Below are 24,637 nucleotides of genomic sequence, written 5' to 3' on the forward strand. Positions count from 1 at the left end.
CTCCCCCCTGGACTCACCTCGAAGCCCCCACTGCCCTCTGGTGGCCCCTCCCCCCTGGACTCACCTCGAAGCCCCCACTGCCCTCTGGTATCCCCTTCCCCCTGGACTCACCTTGAAGCCCCACTGCCCTCTGGTGTCCCCTCCCCCCGGGACTCACCTCGAAGCCCCCACTGCCCTCTGGTGTCCCCTCCCCCTGGACTCACCTCGAAGCCCCCACTGCCCTCTGGTGTCCCCTCCCCCTCCCCCTGGACTCACCTCAAAGCCCCCACTGCCCTCTGGTGTCCCCTCCCCCCTCCCCCTGGACTCACCTCGAAGCCCCCACTGCCCTCTGGTGGCCCCTCCCCCCTGGACTCACCTCGAAGCCCCCACTGCCCTCTGGTATCCCCTCCCCCCTGGATTCACCTCGAAGCCCCCACAGCCCTCTGGTGTCCCCTCCCCTCCCCCCTGGACTCACTGTAATAATTCAAGTAAAATGTATAATCCAAAGAGAATTATTTCTCAGCAGAGCATAGGGTCTAAGTACAACAGCATCAGGATACAACTGACTATTCAGAGCAGAATGTTACATGAAGAAAGCTCTGTTAAGAACATGGAATACATTATGAAACACAACTAGTCGCATGCACTTAAAGGAGAAGGGGAGAAAGAAAGAAAGATTGGAATGTCAAGTCAAGTCAAGTCATAAAATTTGTATAGCGCACTACATACCCAGTGGGTTTCAAGGCGCTTAGGAAGGGGTGGAGGATTACTTGTCAAATATCCATGTTTTAAGTTGCTTTCTGAACGCTAGGTGGTTCTGGGTGAGGCGAAGGTAAGCGGGGAGTGAGTTCCAAGTTTTAGCAGCCAGGTATGAAAAGGATCTGCCTCCCATGGTGGTCTTGTTGATGCGAGGTACAGTGGCGAGGGCTTGGTTGGAAGAACGTAGTTGGCGGGAGGGGGTGTAGAAGGACAGTCGTGAGTTGAGGCAATCTGGTCCGATGTCGTAGAGTGATTTGTGTGCGTGGGTAAGCAGTCGGAAAGTGATCCTCTTATTGACGGGTAGCCAGTGGAGGTCTTTAAGGTGACTAGAGATGTGTTCGTTGCGTGGGATGTCTAATATGAGCCTGGCTGAGGCGTTTTGGATACGTTGGAGTTTCTTCTGGAGTTTTGCGGTAGTACCCGCGTAGAGGGTGTTTCCGTAGTCCAGTCGGCTCGTGACCAGAGCGTGGGTGACTGTTTTCCTTGTTTCGGAGGGGATCCAGCGAAATGTTTTTCTGAGCATGCGAAGAATGTTGAAGCAGGAAGAGGATACGGCGCTGACTTGTCTGTTCATTGAGAGTGAAGAATCCAGGATGACGCCAAGGTTCCGTGCGTGGTCTGTCGGGATGGGTGCTTTTCCGAGGGCTTCCGGCCACCAGGAGTCGTCCCATGCAGAGGGGGATGTACCTAAGATGAGGACTTCTGTTTTGTCTGAGTTCAGTTTCAGACGGCTTTGTTTCATCCATTCGGCAACTTCTTTCATTCCTTCGTGTAGGTTAGTTTTGGCGGTGTTGGGATCATTGGTGAGAGAAAGGATCAGTTGAGTGTCGTCCGCGTAAGAGATGATGTTGAGGTTGTGTTGGCGTGCGATGGCCGCGAGGGGGCTCATGTATACGTTGAAGAGGGTGGGACTGAGTGAGGATCCTTGTGGTACGCCGCAGATGACTTCAGAGGCCTCGGACTTGAATGGAGGAAGGCGGACTCTCTGGGTTCTTCCGGTGAGGAACGAGGTGATCCATTCAAGTGCTTTTCCTTGGATTCCGATGTTATTGAGGCGTTGTAGAAGGGTGCTGTGGCAGACTGTGTCGAAGGCAGCGGAGAGGTCGAGGAGGATGAGGGCGACTGTGTCTCCATTGTCCAGTAGAGTTCGAATGTCGTCTGTTGCTGCGATGAGGGCGGTCTCAGTGCTGTGTTTTGCTCGGAAGCCAGATTGTGAGGGGTCGAGGGATTTGTTGGCTTCGAGGAAGGCGGCGAGCTGGATGTTGACAGCTTTCTCGATGACTTTGGCTGGGAATGGAAGAAGCGAGATGGGGCGGTAATTTTTGAGTTCGGTGGGGTCCGCTGTTGGTTTTTTCAGAAGGGCGGTGAGTTCAGCGTGTTTCCAGTCTTCCGGGAAGGTGGCGGAGTTGAAGGAGCAGTTGATGACGTCTCGGAGGTGCGGTGCTATGACGGAGTCTGCTTTGTTGAAGATGTGGTGAGGGTATGGGTCTGTGGGGGATCCTGAGTGGATGGAATTCATCAGGCGGATGGTGTCCTCAGTGGAGATTGGGTTCCAGTCGTTGAGGATGTTCAAGGGGGGTGAAGGTACGGCAGAAGGTTGGGTGGGTTGGTTTCCGGGTTGGTTGTCAAAGCTGTTGTGGATGTCTGCAATCTTGTTGTGGAAAAAAGATGCTAGGGAGCCGCAGAGGGCTTGAGAGGGGGTGATGTCGTTGGAGTTGGCCGAGGGATTGGAAAATTCCTTGACGATGTTGAAAAGTTCCTTGCTGTTGTGGGCGTTGTTGTCAAGTCGATCCTTGAATGCTGTTTTCTTGGCTTTTCGGATCAGTTGGTGGTGAGTGCGGGTGGCGCTTTTGAAGGCGTCCTTGGTGCTGGTGGTTGGGTCTTTTTTCCAGGCCTTTTCAAGAGAACGGCAGAGTTTCTTGGACTTCTTGAGATCATCGTTGAACCATGAGGCTTTCTTGCTGCCAGGTTTGCTTTGACGTTTTTTTCAGTGGAGCTAAGGTGTCGGCGGTGTTGGATAACCATAGGGTGAGGTTGGCGGCGGCTTCGTTAGCGTTAGAAGAGAGGGCTGGGGAGTTTCGAAGGAGCGATGCGGAGATTTGGTCCGTGGTGATTTTGTTCCAGTTTCTTTGCAGGGTAGGTTGGGGATGGTTGATGGGTTTCGGCTTGTTGTAGGTGAAGTGAACGCAGCTGTGGTCAGTCCAGAGGAGATCCGTAGTGTGGCTGAAGGAGACATGATTGCTGGATGTGAAGATGGGGTCGAGTGTGTGACCTGCGATGTGGGTGGGGGAGGTGACTAGTTGTCTAAGTCCGAGGTTGGCGAGGTTGTCCACGAGGGTGGCGGTGTTGTGGTCGTTTATCTTTTCAAGGTGAAAGTTGAGGTCTCCCAGAAGAATATAGTCTTTGGAGGGGAGCGCGTGAGGAGTGATGAAGTCCGTGATGTCTTCACTGAATTTTGCGCGGGGTCCTGGTGGTCTGTAGAGGAGGGTGCCTCTGAGTGTGGTCTTGGGGTCGATGTGGATCTGGAAGTGGAGGTGTTCGGAGTTGGCGAGGTTGGTGTCAGAGCTGGTTGAGATGCGGATAGATTTCTTATGGACGATAGCGATTCCTCCTCCTGTGTGGCTGGTACGGTCTTTGCGAGTGATCTTGTAGTCTTCAGGGATGGCAATGGTGATGTCTGGTGCGGAGGAAGCATTCATCCAAGTTTCCGTAAGGAAGGCGATGTCCGGAGAAATGGTGTCTAGTAGATTCCATAGGTCAATGGCGTGCCTGTGGACTGATCGGGTGTTGAGAAGGATGCATTGAAGGTGATTGGGGTCGGGGATCTGTGGTGTGGTCGCAGCGGAGATGTGGACGGTGCCGATGAATTTGCAGGAGTAGCAAGAGAAAGGTCCATGGGTGTGTCCAGGAGCGGCTTGGACGCAGTTGGGGGCGCGACCGGGGTTAAGGGCTAGGAGGGTGGCGGCATCGTAGGTAATGCAAGAGGGCTGGGCGGCGCGTGGGGCAGGGGGTCTGGCGCTGGGCGCGGTCCAGGCGCGGACGGGCGTAAACGGGCTTACCTTTGGCTCACCTTCGGCGCGGATTGGGCGCGGTCGCTGCGCGTGAACGCTGCGCGCGGGAAGAACTGTCATATATGGATAGTGAAGGGGGGAGGGGCGAGAGCGGCTCAGCTGGGAGGCGGGGCGGGCTGCGCACGACAACAACAAACAAAATGGAGGAGGGGGGAGCACAACAGAGCGCTTGGGGAGAACGCGCCAATGCAGCAAAAATACAATCACAAACAGCTCAAAGCGCCCACTGAACAAAGCGGCAGCCAGGTACAGCTGAGGCTGAAACCACGAAGCAAACTCGGCCAGAGCGCCAATACAGTACAAAATGCAAGCACAATCACGCCAAAGCGCACACACAGCGAAGCGGCAGCCAGGCACAGCTGAGGCTGAAATCACAAAGTGAAATCCTGCAAGAGCGCTGCTAACGATACCACAGAGGCGCTAGGGGCGCTGGGAGCGACCACTCCGGCCAAAGCGTAGAGTGAGTCACAGCGCTTCCAGGTCGGGAAGCGCCGTTTGTAGATTGTGGGAGGGCGGCTCAGCTGGGAGGCGGGGCAGGCTGCGCACGACAACAACAAACAAAATGGAGGAGGGGGGAGCACAAGAGAGCGCTTGGGGAGAACGCGCCAATGCAGCAAAAATACAATCACAAACAGCTCAAAGCGCCCACTGAACAAAGCGGCAGCCAGGTACAGCTGAGGCTGAAACCACGAAGCAAACTCGGCCAGAGCGCCAATACAGTACAAAATGCAAGCACAATCACGCCAAAGCGCACACACAGCGAAGCGGCAGCCAGGCACAGCTGAGGCTGAAATCACAAAGTAAAATCCTGCAAGAGCGCTGCTAACGATACCACAGAGGCGCTAGGGGCGCTGGGAGCGACCACTCACCTCGAAGCCCCCACTGCCCTCTGGTGTCCCCTCCCCCTGGACTCACCTCGAGGCCCCCACTGCCCTATGATGTCCCCTCCCCTCCCCCCTGGACTCACCTCGAAGCCCCCACTGCCCTCTGGTGTCCCCTCCCCCTGGACTCACCTCGAAGCCCCCACTGCCCTCTGGTATCCCCTCCCCCTGGACTCACCTCGAGGCCCCACTGCCCTCTGGTGTCCCCTCCCCCTGGACTCACCTCAAAGCCCCCACTGCCCTCTGGTGTCCCCTCCCCCCTGGACTCACCTCGAAGCCCCCACTGCCCTCTGGTGTCCCCTCCCCCCTGGACTCACCTCGAAGCCCCCACTGCCCTCTGGTGCCCCCCCTGGACTCACCTCGAAGCCCCCACTGCCCTCTGGTGTCCCCTCCCCCCTGGACTCACCTCGAAGCCCCCACTGCCCTCTGGTGTCCCCTCCCCCCTGGACTCACCTCGAAGTCCCCACTGCCCTCTGGTGCCCCCCTGGACTCACCTCGAAGCCCCCACTGGCCTCTGGTGTCCCCTCCCCCGTGGACTCACCTCAAAGCCCCACTGCCCTCTGATTCCCCTCCCCCTGGACTCACCTCGAGGCCCCCACTGCCCTCTGATGTCCCCTCCCCCCTGGACTCACCTCGAAGCCCCCACTGCCCTCTGGTGTCTCCTCCCCCCTGGACTCACCTCGAAGCCCCCACTGCCCTCTGATGTCCCCTCCCCTCCCCCCTGGACTCACCTCGAGGCCCCCACTGCCCTCTGATGTCCCCCGACTCACCTCTGCTCTACTCTGCCTCTGCTCTCCTCTGAAACCCACGAACAGGTCCACTTCCGGGTGACCGGAGGCAGCGGCAACTCCGAGCGGAGGTTGTTTAAAGCATCTCTGTTTTCTAAGACAAATGGCTGCTTCCGGGTCAGCGCCGGCAGAGTCTCCCCTTACCGGACGCTGATTGAATCCTCAGGCCGGAGAGATGAACAGTGTCCGGGTCACTGGCAACAGAGACAGCAGCAGCCGAAGCGGAATTAATCCTCCTGTCAGGGTAACATAAGCACCGCCCCCGCACCCTCACAAGTTTCTGCTTCCGGGTCAGCGGGGGCAGAGTCAGCAGCAGCTGCCCCCTCTCTTCCAGTGAGCCCTGGCTGCAGGCACCTTCACTTACAGCCGAGGTAAGTGAGTCTCTCACAACCACCTGCATCTAAGGAGTGTGAATGACCTCACACCATCATCAGGGGGGTGGGGGGGGGGGGGGGGGGGGCAGGTGTACTGACCTCACACCATCATCAGGGGGCAGGTGTACTGACCTCACACCATCATCAGGGGGCAGGTGTACTAACCTCACACCATCATCAGGGGCATAGCTGCCAACGTTTCATATTGCTATGTGTGACATTTTCAAAATGTTACTGAAATTATGAGTGACATTTCAAAGTCTATGAGTGACACTTTGTCGCAAGCAAAATCAAGTGATGAGACTAAACATAAATATCAGAAAATACACCCATTTGAGCAACGAGAAACTCTAGGATCTTAAAACTCCTGGAAAGAACCAGAAATAAGGAGTGTAAGGCAAACATTACAGCCAACCAGGACACTGTATTAGCCCTGGCTATACTACTGATTGTTCAACCCTAAAATAGGTGATTACTAGCACTGCTAGTGGTGTCCGCCCCAGTTAGAGCACACTGCCTGCCGCCCAGCACCGCAGCACCAGATTAGTAGGCTGTGAGTGCGGCAGTCTTAGAGCTACTAATATAAACCTGGCTCTTCACTTGAACTAAATGAGGCCGGCCGTGCTGAAAGTTGACAGGCACCAGTGTGGTCACTGCACTGATTAGGGCTGCCTGGGCCTCCAGTGCTATCTTAGTCCTGGGATATTTCAGGCCAATTCATTAGGAATCTATGTGCTGCCCACAGTGTCTCGGGAGATTGTGATTACGTTTTTTTGCCTGGCAGGATGTGTGTCTAGATGGGGAGTGCATCACTGCCTGCTGCCCAGGCCGGGCTGCGGGTCACACTCACAAGGTCGTTCTAAGCTGAACCCCGGGCTCTTGGCTGTCTCCGCAACGGGCCGCGCGGTTTGTTGATACAGGCGTTAGGATTAGAAAAGCTGTGCGCTGGCGCTTTGGTTAGTGAATGTTAAGTGAATCACAGTCACTAACTTACTTGGTTTTGCAGCCTCAGTGTGTAGCAAGTGTCGGCTTGGCCACGATTCTGGGCCTGGCTCGGCTACTTTCCTTGCACTGCGGTGTGAACTTATGCTTCCTTTGACACCGACTATCTCGGACACCAGTGCCTCGGACGGCTCCCTTCGCGTACGGCACAGCTTCACAAGTCAGACAGTGCAGGCCATAGAGAGAGAGACTGTAAAGCGCCCACCGGGATGTGCCACAGGAGGGCGGACAGTAGTTCCAAAATAAACTCCCCGCCTTTCGGCAGGCACAGCAGGACGTGATGTCACCCGGTGGCGCCAGGTATGCTTTATCTCATTGGGCCCCCCTGGCTGTGATGTTAGTGCCTCTGCGCACTACCGTGCAAGAGCTGAGACGCGCAGGGCATCATTTTCATGCATTCGAGCTGCCTAGCAGCACTCAGCCTAGCTCAGCAGCTACAGCACCAAGCCGGCAGGAGCAGCCCGTGCTGCAGTGCTAGCTGCCACACTCCATAAGATTACCGTTTTAGGCAGCGCTTCGGTGATGTTGAGGCACTATGCAAATACGTGACAATGGATTTCAGTGCGGTGATGCGGATCACCACACTGAAATGCGTTAGAGTCACGTCTGATGCGTGATACTTGGCAGGACTGCAGGGGGGAGGGGGGACAGGTGTACTGACTTCACACCATTATCAGGGCTGCAGGGGGCAGGTGTACTGACCTCACACCATCATCAGGGGGGAGGGGGGACAGGTGTACTGACCTCACACCATCATCAGGGAGTGCAGGAGGCAGGTGTAATGACCTCACACCATCATCAGGGGGGAGGGGTGGGGGGGGGCAGGTGTACTGACCTCACACATTATCAGGGCTGCAGGGGGCAGGTGTACTGACCTCACACCATCATCAGGGGGTTCATGGGGCAGGTGTACTGACCTCACACCATCATCAGGGGGGGCAGGTGTACTGACCTCACACCATCATCAGGGGGTGCAGCCTGAGGTGTACTGACCTCACACCATCATCAGGGTGTGCAGAGGGCAGGTGTGCTGACCACACACCATCATCAGGGGGCGCAGTCTGCAGTTGTACTGACCTCACACCATCATCAGGGTGTGCAGAGGGCAGGTGTACTGATCTCACACCATCATCAGGGGGGTGGAGTTCTGGACTTTTTGGTTCCGTCCAGAGGTGTCAGGGAACAACACCCGAAGACCCCGGAGTTCCACCTGCCTTGGTGCACAAATAAACAGAAACACGGGCTTCTCGATGGTGGCGTCAAAGACCAAAGGTTTATTACTGCAGGGACACAGAAGTCACAGAAACCACGCATGGGCAGTATCTAGGAGCCTGTTTGATTTGTACAAAGAGGGTTGCTCCTTATATACTAAAAATTGGGCTTCAGGCAAATTCTTCACATGTTAGTACATTCCCAAACCTTTGTGTCCTAAACAATAAATATTTGGCGTTACACAGGAACCGTCGATAATATCTGATGCCAAACATTACGAAGAGGGGTTCCCACTAGTTCATCACAATCCCTTGTCAATATTGCATTCAAGAGCCAGACCGCCTCATCGTAAATTTCGTTACCTCCCCCTAATAAAGATTCAGAAAGAAAGGAACGGAGCCAGGTGTGGAAGATAGGAAAGTGGGATAAGGGATGTTTGTGGGTTGTAAATGGGCAAGGCTACCGGCTTCGGCCGCCTAATCATGATCAGGACAATGGACACGAGAACCAGTTCAGCAGGGCTGGCCTCGGGCAGAGGAGGCAGCCTTTGTCGAGTCATGCAGCTACAGCGTGTTCTGTTCCAAGGTGCACGTGTCACTAAAGAGGTGAATCGCCGGCTAAGCCTACGTGTCCTTAATTGAAATGAAGTGATCAGAGGTTATTGCATATGTGAGGGCAAGAAACACAAAATGGCTGCCATGATCTAAGATGGATGCCATGGGTAGATCAGAAATGTGTTTGTAACAGGAGTACTCTTGCTCGTAGCATAGCGAAAACACCAGGATATGCTAAATGGATCATTTGCGGTTCGCTGATACCAATATTATGTATTTCCGACAATATTGAAAACACGGGTTCAAATTGTCACGGAACCTCAGGGGGAGGTGTACTGACCTCAAACCATCATCAGAGGTTGCAGGGGGCAGGTGCACTGACCTCACACCATCATCAGGGGGCAGGTGTACTAACCTCACACCATCATCAGGGGGTGCAGAGGGCAGGTGTACTGACCTCACACCATCATCAGGGGGTGCAGAGGGCAGGTGTGCTGACCATACACCATCATCAGGGGGTGCAGAGGGCAGGTGTGCTGACCATACACCATCATCAGGGGGTGCAGCCTGCAGTTGTACTGACCTCGCACCATCAGCGGGGGGGGGGTGCTGCCTGAGGTGTACTGACCTCACACCATCGAAAAGGGGTGCAGGGGGCAGGTGTACTGACCTCACACCATCATCAGGGGGTGCAGGGGGCAGGTATACTGACCTCACACCATCAGCAGGGGGTGAAGGGGGCAGGTGTACTGACCTCACACCATCATCAGGGGGTGCAAGGGGCAGGTTTACTAACCTCACACCATCATCAGGGGGTGCAGAGGCAGGTGTACTGACCTCACACCATCATCAGGGGGTTCAGGGGGCAGGTGTACTGACCTCACACCATCATCAGGGGGTGCAGGCCGCAGGTGTGCTGACCTCACACCATCATCGGGGGGGATGCAGGGGGCAGGTGTACTGACCTCACACCATCATCAGGGGGTGCAGGAGGCAGGTGTACTGACCTCACACCATCATCAGGGGATGCAGGGGGCAGGTGTACTGACCCCACACCATCAGGGGGTGCAGGTGTACTGACCTCACACCATCACCAGAGGGTTCAGGGGGCAGGTGTACTGACCTCACACCATCATCTGGGGGTGCAGTCTGCAGGTGTACTGACCTTACACCATCATCAGGGGGTGCAGAGGGCAGGTGTTATGACCTCACACCATCATCAGGGGGTGCAGGAGGCAGGTGTGCTGACCTCACACCATCATCAGGGGGTGCATGGGGCAGGTGTACTGAACTCACACCATCATCTGGGGGTGCAGGGGGCAGGTGTACTGACCTCACACCATCAGGGGGTGCATGGGGCAGGTGTACAGACCTCACACCATCATCTGGGGGTGCGGGGCAGGTGTACTGGCCTCACACTATCATCATGGGGTGCAGAGGGCAGGTGTGCTGACCTCACACCATCATCAGGGGGTGCAGCCTGCAGGTGTACTTCCATAGAGGTCCTTACCTCTTCCCATGTTTCCAGGTCTTCAAAGTACACTCTATTAAGTTTACCCAGTGTGTGCCTTACATCCTTATCATTGAGCAAGGGGAGGCAGTTGCACCACTTCAAAGGCAATTTAGGGAGTAGATCAAATATATATCATGTTTCTTAGCGATTTTGGAAAGCTGTTGTCCTGAGCTGTGTACAGGGTCAATCTTCCTGTTGAGGGACATGCTGCCCTAGTCATAAACAAAGGCAGCTGTTTAGGAGCTATAATATTGTGTTCTATGAGGAGATGTGGTCAATGATGAGGCCCATGTATCCAGCTGTGTGTGTGTAATGTCTGTGCTGCTCTGTAGTATCCTTCCCTGTCCTTCTGAGTATGGTTTAATCAAAGTATCCCACTGCACTCTGGGTTGTTTACCAGCCCAGACCAATGTTAATAGTAATGTGCGCAACGTGTTAAAGAAGGATTGGGGCAGACCTATAGGAATATTAATGAACAGGAACAAGAAACGAGGGAGCACCACCATCTTTGCCAGGGCTATACGTCCTAGAAGAGAAAGCAGTAACTTTATCCATTGGTCTATGAGCTCTGTCAGCCTTTGAATGGCGCATCCGTAGTTTGAGGCTAGAACCACCTCGGCGTCCGTGGGCACCTTTATACCGAGCGATCCTCCTGGATCGGTGGTCCACTCCAGCGGATATGTGCTCTGCACTTGGGAGTAGCTGGGGTCAATGGGAATATTATTGATTTTTGCCAATGTATGCGTAAGCCAGAGTTTTTGCTGAACATTTCCACTTCTTGTAACATGGTTACTAGGTTTGTATCTGGATCACGGATGTATAAGACCGTATCATCCACGTAGGCCGCTATCGTGAGATTATTATGTGGGGATCGCACAACGAGAAAAGCATGATATTCGCGTATGGTGCTTATTAGGTGCTCCGTGACTAGGGTATACAGCAGGAGGGAGAGAGGACAACCCTATCTTGTGCCTCTAGTTATGTCAATAGTTTGTGAAAGCACCCCAATAATCCGCACCCTCACTGATGGATTTGCGTAGAGCACCTTCACCAATTGTATAAAGATCTCTGCGACTCCCACCTTACAGAGCACTGCGTACAGAAAACACCACTCAACCGAGTCGAAGGCCTTCTCTATATCTATAAACAGTGCTGCCGCTTTGGTTTCCGGCTAAATGTGTGCGATCGTACTGAACAATGTACAGAGATTGCCTGTTAAGGCCCTTCCAGGGACAAATCCTGTTTGTTCAGGTCCCACAAATTTGGGCAACAGTGGGGACAGTCTGTTCGCCAACATTTTTACAAACAGCTTAGTGTCCATATTTAATAGCGATAATGGTCTATATGATGAGCAGTGCTCTGGCGGTTTCCCTGGTTTTAGAAGTGTAACTTGTTGCTTCTTTCATCGATGGGGGGCATTTGCTGCGTCCTGACCACTTCTTCAAACAAGTTGACTAAGTGTGGTAGCAATTTATTGTGATATGCCTTATAAAATGCCACCGTTAAACTGACCACCCCCGGGGCCTTCCCGTTTGGCATATCTTTTAGTGCTGCTATTATTTCAGTGGGCCTAAGTGGTCCAATAAGATGTTCCCTGTCATCATTTGTCAGCCAGGTCATAGGTATTCGTCATCAGACTCCTCAGCGGTCTCTCTAGTGATTTATAACCCCAGATAGTAATCAGCAAAAGTATCTAGGATTTGTGGGGTGGTTTCAACCAGGTCGTCCCTAGCATTAGGTACATGTAATGTAATATATGGCTTGCACCACGTTGTGATTTGATAGTAGCTGCACGTGTTGCACTAGGTCTGTCTTCTTCTCCATAGTGACAAGCATACCCCCCCAAGTGTTTCACTTCCTCGTCCGCTAAGTCATTAAAGTCTGTGATCAATGATCTAATTTGTTCTACTATGCATGGATCATTCGCAGTTTGCTGAAGTCTCTCTAATTCCTGTATCTTGTGTTTGATTGTGTGCATCCGGTTGCGTATCGATTTAAGCACCCCAGCATGTTTTGATATCGTAACCCCCTAATATATAATTTGAAAGCTTCCCATATGGAAGACATTGTAGGCACACTGCCCAAGTTTATCAGAAAATATTCATCAATAGTATTATCCATCTCTGCATGGAACACTGCGACCAAAAGTGAATATTGAGGGAATCTCCAGGATTGTGTATGTAGGGCTGTAGTGGGGAGATTTAAACTGAACGAGACCGGGGAATGATCTGATAACGTACGTAAACAACAACCGGGAGATGCTGAACTGTTCCTGGTAAGTATTGAAGGGAGACTGGCTGTTCCGAAGGTGTATATTAACACCCTTGGGCATCAATTGAGTTGGACATGTTTGCCTCACACACCCCGAAGGATGTCATGCTTCATCATCGGCGGTTGCTCCTCGTCGGGGAGGCGGTGCAATCCCCGACGGGCTCACCTCAAAGAGGGGCTCTTTGGCGGAGATCTTTTTGTCCAGCTGCCTGTTGGTGAAGTGCAGGTATGTGGGCCAGGGCAATCAGTATCCTGAACTAGAAAAGTGAAGTTTAAAATGTAGTAGAGGGTCTCGGAAAAAACTTTTATTCTGGAGGTCCTACTACTACCATTAAAAGGTGTTGTTAGCTTGTTGGGTCACGGAGAGTTACGTGGCGTGTCCCAAAGCAAGACTAGTGTGAAGGTCGGTCAACATGTTTCTCGCTTGGGGATTTCCCGCGATTCGTCAGGACCTAGTGAAGTTGTGAGTGAAGAGTTTAAAAAGGAAACATGCTAGTGTCATGAATCTCATATGGTTTACCTCAGGGGAAATCCTATGCCTGAAGGATGGAGATAAAAGAAACCATTAAAGCAAGTATCATATTTGATATACACAATTATCTATGGTAACAGCCAATCTAGCATATCAGTGCAGTGAAGTGATGGTGGTGTTCGGAGTGTCACACATCCACGAACATGCCTGTGATGTATAAGGAGTGCATAGTCTCGTGAACACTCTTATACCTTATGTTCGTGGTGGGTGCGTTGTGATTAAAAACAATAGTTAAAAACGCAACTGCTATCTCAGGGAGAGAACTAGGTTCAGAAAAATGGCAAGTCGTGACCAGGTTTTATTATAAACTCACCTAAAGGTCTTGGATTAATGACCACCTGAGTTGTTGGCGGGTCGGTACAACAGGAATTGCCTATAGATCAGGCTAGGGAGAAGGAACTAAAGGTTATGGAGGGTCTAGGTATCGTTCCACCTAGAATCGGAGCATATCAGAAGCTATGTGGTCTTACCTCAAGTTACCCGTGTCCGTGTAGAGTCACCTACCCATCACCGCCGAGCTCGAATAGGTATTGAACCAAGGGGGCGTGGGATATTTATAGGTAGACCCGTCATCAGGTTGCGTCGGTAGACGCCCACTGTGTAGGTCACGTGTTAACCTGGGTCATGACGGCCATGATGGAGTGGTGTAGTAGGAATGCGACCTCATGTTGATGGAACTTGCCACCGGTCACCGGTCACTACCCATGCGGCAACTGCGGGGTTTGTAAATACACTACCCCCCAGAAAACAATACAGCTCACTGACACCTTCAAATGGGTAATCCAGGGTCACACAAATTGCAACACCACCCACTGCATCTATATGCTAACGTGCCCATGTGGTCTCAAATACATTGGGATGACAACACGTGCGATCAAGACAAGGATCATTGAACACCGCAGCAACTTTCGGTGCAAGAAAACGCACACCAAGATGTGTAAACACTACTTGGAAAACCAACATAGCGCCGACTGCATAAGATGGGTGATCCTTGAGGCAAGTCCAAATTGCCCTAAAAATGCATTGTTCCGCAAAGAGCAAAGGTGGGTACACCGCCTCTCCACAGACAGACAAGGGCTAAATGAAGATATTCCCTGGCATTCTCTGTAAACATCCTACCCTTTGTTTACTACCTGACTACACTATATCCATCAACATGAGGTCGTATTCCTACTACACCACTCCATCATGGCCGTCATGACCCAGGTTAACACGTGACCTACACAGTGGGCGTCTACCGACGCAACCTGATGACGGGTCTACCTATAAATATCCCACGCCCCCTTGGTTCAATACCTATTCGAGCTCGGCGGTGATGGGTAGGTGACTCTACACGGACACGGGTAACTTGAGGTAAGACCACATAGCTTCTGATATGCTCCGATTCTAGGTGGAACGATACCTAGACCCTCCATAACCTTTAGTTCCTTCTCCTTAGCCTGATCTATAGGCAATTCCTGTTGTACCGACCCGCCAACAACTCAGGTGGTCATTAATCCAAGACCTTTAGGTGAGTTTATAATAAAACCTGGTCACGACTTGCCATTTTTCTGAACCTAGTTCTCTCCCTGAGATAGCAGTTGCGTTTTTAACTATTGTTTTTAATCACAACGCACCCACCACGAACATAAGGTATAAGAGTGTTCACGAGACTATGCACTCCTTATACATCACAGGCATGTTCGTGTATGTGTGACACTCCGAACACCACCATCACTTCACTGCACTGATATGCTAGATTGGCTGTTACCATAGATAATTGTGTATATCAAATATGATACTTGCTTTAATGGTTTCTTTTATCTCCATCCTTCAGGCATAGGATTTCCCCTGAGGTAAACCATATGAGATTCATGACACTAGCATGTTTCCTTTTTAAACTCTTCACTCACAACTTCACTAGGTCCTGACGAATCGCGGGAAATCCCCAAGCGAGAAACATGTTGACCGACCTTCACACTAGTCTTGCTTTGGGACACGCCACGTAACTCTCCGTGACCCAACAAGCTAACAACACCTTTTAATGGTAGTAGTAGGACCTCCAGAATAAAAGTTTTTTCCGAGACCCTCTACTACATTTTAAACTTCACTTTTCTAGTTCGGGATACTGATTGCCCTGGCCCACATACCCGCACTTCACCAACAGGCAGCTGGACAAAAAGATCTCCGCCAAAGAGCCCCTCTTTGAGGTGAGCCCGTCGGGGATTGCACCGCCTCCCCGACGAGGAGCAACCGCCGATGATGAAGCATGACATCCTTCGGGGTGTGTGAGGCAAACATGTCCAACTCAATGGATGCCCAAGGGTGTTAATATACACCTTCGGAACAGCCAGTCTCCCTTCAGTACTTACCAGGAACAGTTCAGCATCTCCCGGTTGTTGTTTATGTGTTCTATACACGGGCACACGCTGATACTGGACCTTCCACCCCCTCTTGAGGTGGTAATTGGTGCCCGTTTGATCAACAGATCGCTCTCCCTCTTGTTTGATGACTGATAACGTACGTGCCATATGTTTAAAATTCTTAATTGAGGAGACTAATATTTTCGATGCATACCAATAATCTATTCTAGTGTATGTATTATGTGCTGCCAAATAGTGTGTATACTCTCTGCCTTGTGGTGCAAGATGTCTCCAATCCAATGCAATATCTGCCACCGCCCGGGCAGCGCGTGAGGGGAGTCTAACTTTGCCTCGCGACCAATCCAAATCGGGATCTTGTATATAATTGAAATCTCCGCCCCATAACATAGGTATATGTGTGTATTTTGTGACCTTCTGATGTACTTTCCGATAAAATGCTTGGTAGTCATGATTGGGTCCGTATATCCCCACCAGTAAAACATGAATTGCTCTTTTCTACATTTAACAATTATGTATCGACCCCCGGGGTCCGTCTCGACCGTATGTAGTTGTATGCCCGAGAAACGTCTAACCCAAACCAGCACTCCCCGGGCATGTGAGGTGAACCCCGCAGCTGCACATGTGCCTCTCATCCGTCTGTATGATAATAATCCAGTTGTGGGTGCCAAATGGGTTTCTTGTAATATTGCCACATCTATACAATGTGTGTTTAAGTATGTGACCACTTTCCTTGTCTTCCTGCGATCATTTAATTCTCTGACATTCCAGGACAGGAAATTTATAATGTTTACATTCCCGTTTTGTTCAGACATTCTTTGTCTTTAACATCCTATTCCAAACAGGTGTACATACGCATTGAACTTTTTGCTCATAATAAACCATCGATGTTACATATTCAAACATTCAAATGTCCTCCACAATTCCCACCCCACAACCCTCCCACTCCATATAAAAAAAGGCAGATACTGATTGATAACTTACCCCGCCCTTCCCACCCTTCAACAATCCAAAACCCTAACTAATAACAACCCCTAAGATTAGCAAAGAGTGGTGTACACATGAAGGCTAAAACTGTATTCCTTTTCTTATTTGATTTGACAGATTGCTGCTGCAACTGTTTGCTGATTTACTTGGATTTATTGGGCCTCGGCGGAGTCTCATGAACTACTCTTTATGGGAAGTTCTGCTGCTCTAGTTTGGCTTTGAAGCTTTATGCTCCTTTGATTTCACACTCTAAGCCTATTCTATAGAATTTATATTTAGAACTGTGCTTTTAATTTTGGTCTTGCACTTTGCTTACTTGCACATCATACTCGCTCAATGTGCCATTCGCGTCCTTCTGTCTCTCCTTCTCCCCGGTCCACCGCAGCAGCTCGGCTGTTGTTTGAGTGGAGGGAGGAACTCCTTTTCCAGTAAGAGGGCTCTTCACCCACTTCCTGTGGGCCATTACACGGCGGCCATCTTGGAGGTGAGACGCTCTAGTGTCCCTCAACTTCAACCAGGTCCTCCGACTATATTAGACGCGATGGCATCGACGCGCACAGACTAAGCCGGGACAAGGTAGCTCACTCAGCACTGCTGGCGTTTTTCGTTTATCGCCCCCCATTATCACTCTATTTTAACCTATGTTTAACTAATTGTCCCTGAAAAATGTATATTTAGAACTGTGCTTTTAATGTTAGACTTTGCTTACTGAGCTTCAACCAGGTCCTCTGGCTATATTAGAGGCAATGGTGCCAAAGGCAAGTCCGTCTGCGCCTGTCCGCAGTCAGGGGCCACCTCCCTCTGCTCGTTTCAACTCAAATCAACGTACATACTCTTCAGAGCAATTCTGGAGATTAAGGGTATCTCCTAGGGAGAATTATCTACACTCCATTTGCCCAACCATGGACGTTTTGATTTGTCCACGTTGTTCTTACTCTCCACTCCCTAATCCTAAACCCCGCCTGGCCCTTACAACCTCCTCAGTTTATAAAATTCTGTCCTTAAACTGCAGATCCTTACCCAAACACAGCACTCAACTCTCTATCTTGCTCCAAGAGGAGCGCCTCAATATGCTGTTTGTTACAGACACCTGGCTCAATAATGAGTCGGAACCAAACCTGGTGCAATGTCTCAAATCGGGATACTATGTCCTGAGGAGAGACCGGGAATAGGGCACGGGAGAATGCATTGCCATTATTTTAAAAGAGGGTTTTAAAAGTCGGATCAACTCCAACATCCTACCAGATTGTGAAAACTTTTCTTTATCCATCATGCTTTCCCCCACCCACACCTTTTCGGGTATTCTTATTTACCTCCCCCTGGACCCCATGGACAATTGTTTAAAGTTTTACCACAAATTGTAGCCAACATGGCAAGCTCCACCTCCAATTTCACTGTGCTAGGGGATCTCAACTTGCATTTTGACGATCCCTCGGACCCAGTAGTGACTGAACTAATCCAGAATCTCCTAGGTATCCAGATGAAGCAAAGTGTTACTAGCCCCACCCATGAAAAAGGGCACCACCTAGACCCCATCTTTTCCAATTGCAGGGAACTCTTAGTAGGAGATCCGATCCCAGTGTCATGGTCAGACGACTTTTTGGTCCCCTTCTCCTGGGATCCACCAAAACACGCTCTTGGTTCAACTTTCCATTGCACTCATGGAAATCAGCTCTGGAAAACTCCATACCTGCTTTAGATTCCTGTCCCACTATCGCGAATAACAAATTTAACCATTGGAACAATTCCTCCCTGGACCTAGTCATAACTAGGAAACACATTCATAAAAAACTAGGAATAACCCCACTCCGTGGAACTCCCACCAAGCTGCATGAGTACAAACAAACCTGTAAAAGACTTGAGAGGAAATGGAGAAGAAATATGATGCAACACGTAAACTGAAATACAGGGACTCCATAAAAATGTATCAAACCAAAGTGAAGGAGGCACAAGCATCCTACTATGAGGAAAGAATTAACTCCGTTTCAAACTCCCCACAACATTTTTTTTTAATTGCTAAGCACCTCCTAAAACTATCGGTGATAGATGCCCCCCTTGAGGGCTTCCACACATAGTGTGATGCACTTGCAGAGTTCTTCTCCAATAAAATCAAGGATATCTCCAATTCCTTTCCCCCTCCCACCTCCACTGTTAATCCGCTGTCCGTGGAGAACTCCGTGCCCGGTGAGCATGCTCTCAAGGAAATTCCCTTTATGGTTATGGACACCTGGATATCCTAGTGAACATCTGTGCCTCAGTAAAATCCAGCTCTCCCTGTGACCCGGCAGCCCTCAATTCCTAACCATGCTGCGAAAGTAGTCCTCCCGGTGTTACTAAATTGATTAACTCCTCCATCTTGACCGGACTAGTACCGCCACTTTGGAAACACGCCCTGGTGAAGGCGCTACTGAAGAAATCTAACCTTAACCCTGACATTCTTGGGAATTACTGCCCTACTTCCCTCCTTCCCTGGATCCTAAAAATGCTCAAAAAGCATGTTAATACAGTTATTTCCACCTTTCTCGAATCTCACAACATACTTCACCCCTTGCAAAGCGGGTTTCGCTCCCAAAATGGGACCGAAACTGTGCTACTGGCAGTGGTTGAAAAGCCCAAAATGATGATCGACAAAGATGGATCGACAGCTATCATCCTTTTGAATCATCCAACCTCAGGTATAACTATGAAATTATTCACCAATGCCACTTGTGATTCAAAAAAATTGGTATACCTCTTAAAATGCCCCTGTGGATTACCCTACCTAGGGAAGACTGAAAGAAAAATAAAGGTTCGTCTAACGTAGCACAAGAGCACCATCAGGAACAAGATCATAAAAGTTCCATTTGCTGCACACTTCGTCAACAATAACCACAACATCAGTCAAATCAGATTTTTGGTATTGGAGGTTGTCCCTCTCAAACAGGGTGTAGACAACAGGAAGAGACTACTACAACACAAATTGATTTGGATAAAAAGACTGGATACTTGTAAGCCTAAAAGTCTTAATGATCGAATTGAATATAGCTGTTTTCTTTAACGCAACATTAACTGTAAATTATATGGGGGATGAACGATTTCATTTTATGTTCCATTTTCACTTTATTGTTGTACCATCATGTAATCATTTCGTTATATGCACATAACCGGGTTCAATCCATCAATGCCAGTATATTATATATTCTTTTTTGACTGTGTTCACATTAACTCTCATTTACCTCATCACGTGTATACTGCGTAGCATTAGACATTCGGACCGTTTATTGCGAAATTAACTGATATTGAATACTTTGTTATTATTTTATTTTTTTCATCAATATTTTTGTATTCATCCAACTGTAGGTTCCCAATATTATTTAGTTTTTTCCTTTTGTCTCTGTTTTCCTGGCTTATTACCACCCAAACTACAGTTACTAACATCACCACCTTCAAGATGGCCGCAAAACAGTTAGTCCATTTTCGAGTCTTGATTTGTTTTTCACACACCCGGTCTGGGGTCCGTCTTTGAGTTTCATTACCATCCCATCACCACTTTACGATGGCTGCCAAACATAAGTCCATCATTGTTTTCCTTCATCCACACACGGGATCTCTTTGTCGGAGTTCCGCGTTACCGACAATCTTTGTACGAGGGAATTTTGACACGCCGTCTCATTCATTCATGCGGTAAGAGTTTCAGCACCTGATTCATTCCCATTTCGTAAGCAGATAATGATTCATGACTAACAACGAACACACGATGATTGAACCAGCAATCTTTCGAACCTCACCGTGATGCGCACATGTTCTTTCACCTTTATATTTATTAATCGTTCACGATACACTTTTAGTGATATTTCACCCACAGTCTAGATCTTTATGTGTTTTTCCATTTTTGCCTTTTATTAATTAATTACGGTGCACCATTCGGTTATGTTCCACTTGCAGTTTTTTTACGCATTTCACAGTCCTTTTGTGTTTGACCCAACACAGTCACTCCCCATTCACTTACTCTTTATTTTCGGTTTTCACAAGCATGTTCACCCTACTTACGAGCTTGGTGTAGGAAGAGTCAACTGTCCCCATGAGTAAAACTTAGATTTTCTGAATTTCAGATTATAAGTGAATCCCCTGAAGAAGGGCTGGGTCCCGAAATGCATAGGGATACTTACATCGCAATTTGAGATGATTTCAAATGAAGAAGCGATTGTCATGCACTGTTGAAATTTGATGGAATTGATCAATAATGTTAACAATTTTGAAGAAATGATTTGAATAAAAGACTGGATTAAAGAAGTCATTGCATTGACCTACCAATGAGTAATTGAGAATTCTTACACTTACAACAAACGGACTACATCAAAACGAATCATAGAGATTAAGTCTCAGAGGAGTGCCCGTGGGTACAGCGCCATTTGTTTGGCGCTGCAACTGCTGGGTAAGTCCCCCACATTTGATATCGGTTCAACATGGCCAAACTGTCTCGGCTCCCCACCCACGCCCAAAACTCAGATCAAAAGTCTCGGCATGTGGCTAGATCGGTCACTCACATTTGATCCACAGACTACGAAACTGCCGCATCCTGTTATGGCATCCTACAGATGCTCTGTAAAGTCTTACCTCTCCTCTCCCTCTCAGCAAGGAGACTCATGGTCCAGGTCTTAATCGTCTCCCGCCTCGACTACGGAAATGCTCTGTATCTAGGAGCTCCAGGGGTGACCACAAACAAACTCCAAGTTATTCAGAACTGTGCAGCAAGCATGCTTCTTAAGATCTCCAACAGCCACTCTGCATGACCAGCCCTGAAAACCTTGCACTGGCTCCCGATTGTGGAAAGAATACAATTCAAGTCCCTATGTATTGCTCATACATCTTTCTGGAAGAAAGGCCTCCCCATCCTCCAATCCATCATCTCCCGTACTGTCCTAGCAGGTACCTCCGATCATCCAGCCTCTACCTAGCCGCGGTCCCCAAAATCAATAGGAGGAGAAGTGGTGGCCGGTCTTTCTATTACACTTCCGCTAAGCTCTGGAACACTCGCCCCCTAGACCACCGGGCCTCCCATTTAATTCAGAACCCAACCTCCTTTCCTTCTGAAAACCTGTTTTTTTCCAACACCCACCGACTAAGCTGGTGTGACCTGCCATGTATCTCTGCTAGCGCTGGGACGCATTCTGGAAGCCATGTGCTCCATAAATATCCTTAACATAATATAACATAATTTTATAGAAGTGGGTGAGCCAGTGAAGCACACCTGGCTTTAGCTCAGCTTGGAGTTTACTTGGATCCTCAGGCCAAAGCAAGCCAAGCCACTTGTCTGCCTCAGGAGGCCTTCTTTAGGGGTGACTGACATATTAACAACCATGTTTGACTTTGCCACACATGGTGAAGGCAGAGTCGAGATCACACAGTTTACACTCTACTGCAGTCTGCAAAGGCAGGCCTCTTGTTAGTAGTTTACCTGGGCTACTCAGTGTGGCACAAATGGTGCTGCAGGCCCTGGTGACCCCTTTAACACCCATGCTCTGGGTACCATTGATACCATGTACTACAGACTTATAGAGGTTTTAAAGTCCTTGCCAATTGGGGATGTGAATTCACATATAGCAATTTCAGCCTGCTCCAGTGCACTTTCAGAGTCCTAGCCATCAGATTCTGGAGCAAAAGGTGTGGGGGTGACCATCCAAAAAGGGTATTTTCTTCCAGATGATGACGGAGGCAGTATTGGTGCCTGTGACCTGTGAGCCCTCTATATTAAAGCACAGAGATAGCTCTCTGTCTGGAATTTATGTTTTAAACCAGTCTCCCCGGTTTGTTGTCCTTCTGCAGCTTTCGGCAGTCCCACCAGCCACAGATTATTTTTGCATGATCTGCCTTCTGCATCTTCCATGGAGTGTTCAAAGAGTGTTGTCGGCTCATTCAGTCTTTTAAGCTCATGTAGTGGCGCCTGCCACATCTTGCAGGGAGGAAATGTGCCCCTCTGCCTCCATAGCTCGCGATGATAAGTTGTGCAAGTATTCACAGAGGAACGAGACCCCTACCCCATAAATCTTGTCTGCCAAGTCTTTGTGGCTGTCTTTGATCACTAGGAGTATTGCTGCTGGGGAAACTGCCACTTCCTGTGGTAGTAGGGGAGGCACAGTGTTCCTCTCTCTACCGACCCGGCAAATGCCACCGGTTTGGTGTATTTATCTATCTGCCCCAGGCCCCCTACAGCCTTCTCCTTCACCATGTTGGCAATCTAATATTCAGCATGAGTATTTACTGCCTCGGGCACTCACACGTCCTCAGTCTCTGCCCCAGGGCAATTGGTTACCTCTGTTGCGGTGCAGGGCCAGATCAATGCCACCCCTCCCCCCACACTCCTCACCTCTGTGTTTTTCAGCAAGGAGTAGGCTGTCGTTATCCAGAGTCATCGCCTGGTTGGTCCTCTTCACTTCGAGTCTCCCACAGTGGGTCCGAATTGGTGTGGAGGGAAGGCTGCCTCGCGTATAGAGGAGGCAGAAGATGAGAGATGTGCCTATCCACCTCTTGTAGCCCAACAGAGTGTCAGTGTGTGACTGCCACCCTCACGGTCTACTCGGAGGTCTTGGCAGGTAATCTCAGCCCGTCTCCTCTCTCAGGGGAGCCAGCAGCAGTGGGGGAGAGAGCCGAGTTCGGCCCCTGTCCCCATACACCACAGCAGGAGTCCCCGCGGGATGACCACTCCTCCTCAATGTCTGTTCAATGGCAGCTAACCGTGTTTTCTGCCCGCTTCTCAACTCATTGTGGGTCCAGCAACAGGATGGAGTGATGGGGGGCAGGTATCCAGCCTCCAGCAATGGCTGACCCCTCTCCAGAGGGGCAGGATGCTGGAGGATATTTAGGGCGACACAAAGCCTGTTTAGATTGCAGCTGCCAGGAAAAAGATTTTCAATTAGTGTAGTGTATAGACCACTGATAAGTTTCCTATATTTGCTCTATTTGTCTCAGTAGGAATAAGTGGTAGAGTCCGAGATAATGTTTGATTGACTCTGAAGATCAGGGCACAGTTCAACTGCTGGTAAAACTAGAATTTGGAGAGGTCAAAATCATTCTGCAGAGTTTCAAAGGGTGTGAGGGCCCCCTCAGGAAGTACCTAGCTACTACATCTGTATCACCTGGAGTGTGACGGTATATTCCTCCTCAGTGGGGTCATCGTCCAACAGCAGGAGTAATCAGCTCTATCATCTATATGGGGACACTCTTGAAGAATCAATTCCCATGCTGGTGTGTGTGGTCTGGACTCCTCAGCCCCTTCTGTGCTTAAGCTTTTAGTATTGTTTCCTCGCATGTGGCCCATTTAATTAGTTAATTTCCCCACTCTTGGAGTGTGGGTCCCCTGAGGGGTTCCAAAAGAGGGTTATCTAGCAATGTGCAAGAGCCAGGGCTATATCCGCAAGTCCTGAGGAAATCATTTTGGCTTTAGGTTTAGGAAATACGCCTAGGAGGCAAGCAGCTGGGGAATTGGATTTGACTGGTATGCCCTGTTGCGGCATTAATGTAACCTGTCTCTGTTTCCCAACTTTTGATCCAGTTCATTTTGTACCTGAAAAACGCTTTAAAGTCTAATATGGTGGACATGAGTGTTGTCAGCAAACGTTCTGGGAAGTCTAAAATGAAGAGTATGTTGTCCGCTTACAGCATAATTTCCAGGTTTGCTTTCAGTTCCCCAAATGTCTTCTGAGCAGTATAGGGTGAATGTGAGGGGCTCTGGGGCTATCAGGAAGAGTATGGGTGAAAGGGGACATCCCTGCCTCATGTTGCGTCCAATGGGTTTCTTTCTCTTCCTTTTTCTCTTCTTCTCTTCTTTTCTTCTGCTGCGGATTCTTCAGCCCTCTCCAATTATAGGCCGATCTCTCTTCTTCCCTACATGGCCAAAATTCTTGATGTCAGGGACTGTCCGGGACTATGTGGGGAACACTGTCAGGGACTTGGACAAGGACTAGGAACTGGGTAGAAGACATACACAGAAAGGAGGAGTACAGTGCTGCCCGGGATCATACAGAGAGTCAGAGGAGAAAACTGGATCCAAAGGGGAAGCCTGTACAAGTGAACAAGATGGGTAAGACTCAGAAAGGAAGGACACTCACAAGGCAATGTAGCATTCAGATTAACTACACCCAGGACGGACGTGCAAGACATATATATACTACAACATTAACAATAAAGGGGGGGTGGGTTAAAGCACTCAGGAGCTCCACATGGTAAGACTGAAGCTCAGTAAGTTTCTTACCCGCAATTGCTGTTACAGATACTGACTGCAAATACCCACATGTAGGATATGCATGCAAAGGCAGGGTCTGTGGAGCGTATACCTATAGTGATGTTATAAATGTAAATCAAAGACAAAACTCACA

This window comes from Lissotriton vulgaris, unplaced genomic scaffold (assembly GCF_964263255.1).
Source record: "Lissotriton vulgaris unplaced genomic scaffold, aLisVul1.2 SCAFFOLD_1312, whole genome shotgun sequence".
Taxonomy (NCBI): Eukaryota; Metazoa; Chordata; class Amphibia; order Caudata; family Salamandridae; genus Lissotriton; species Lissotriton vulgaris.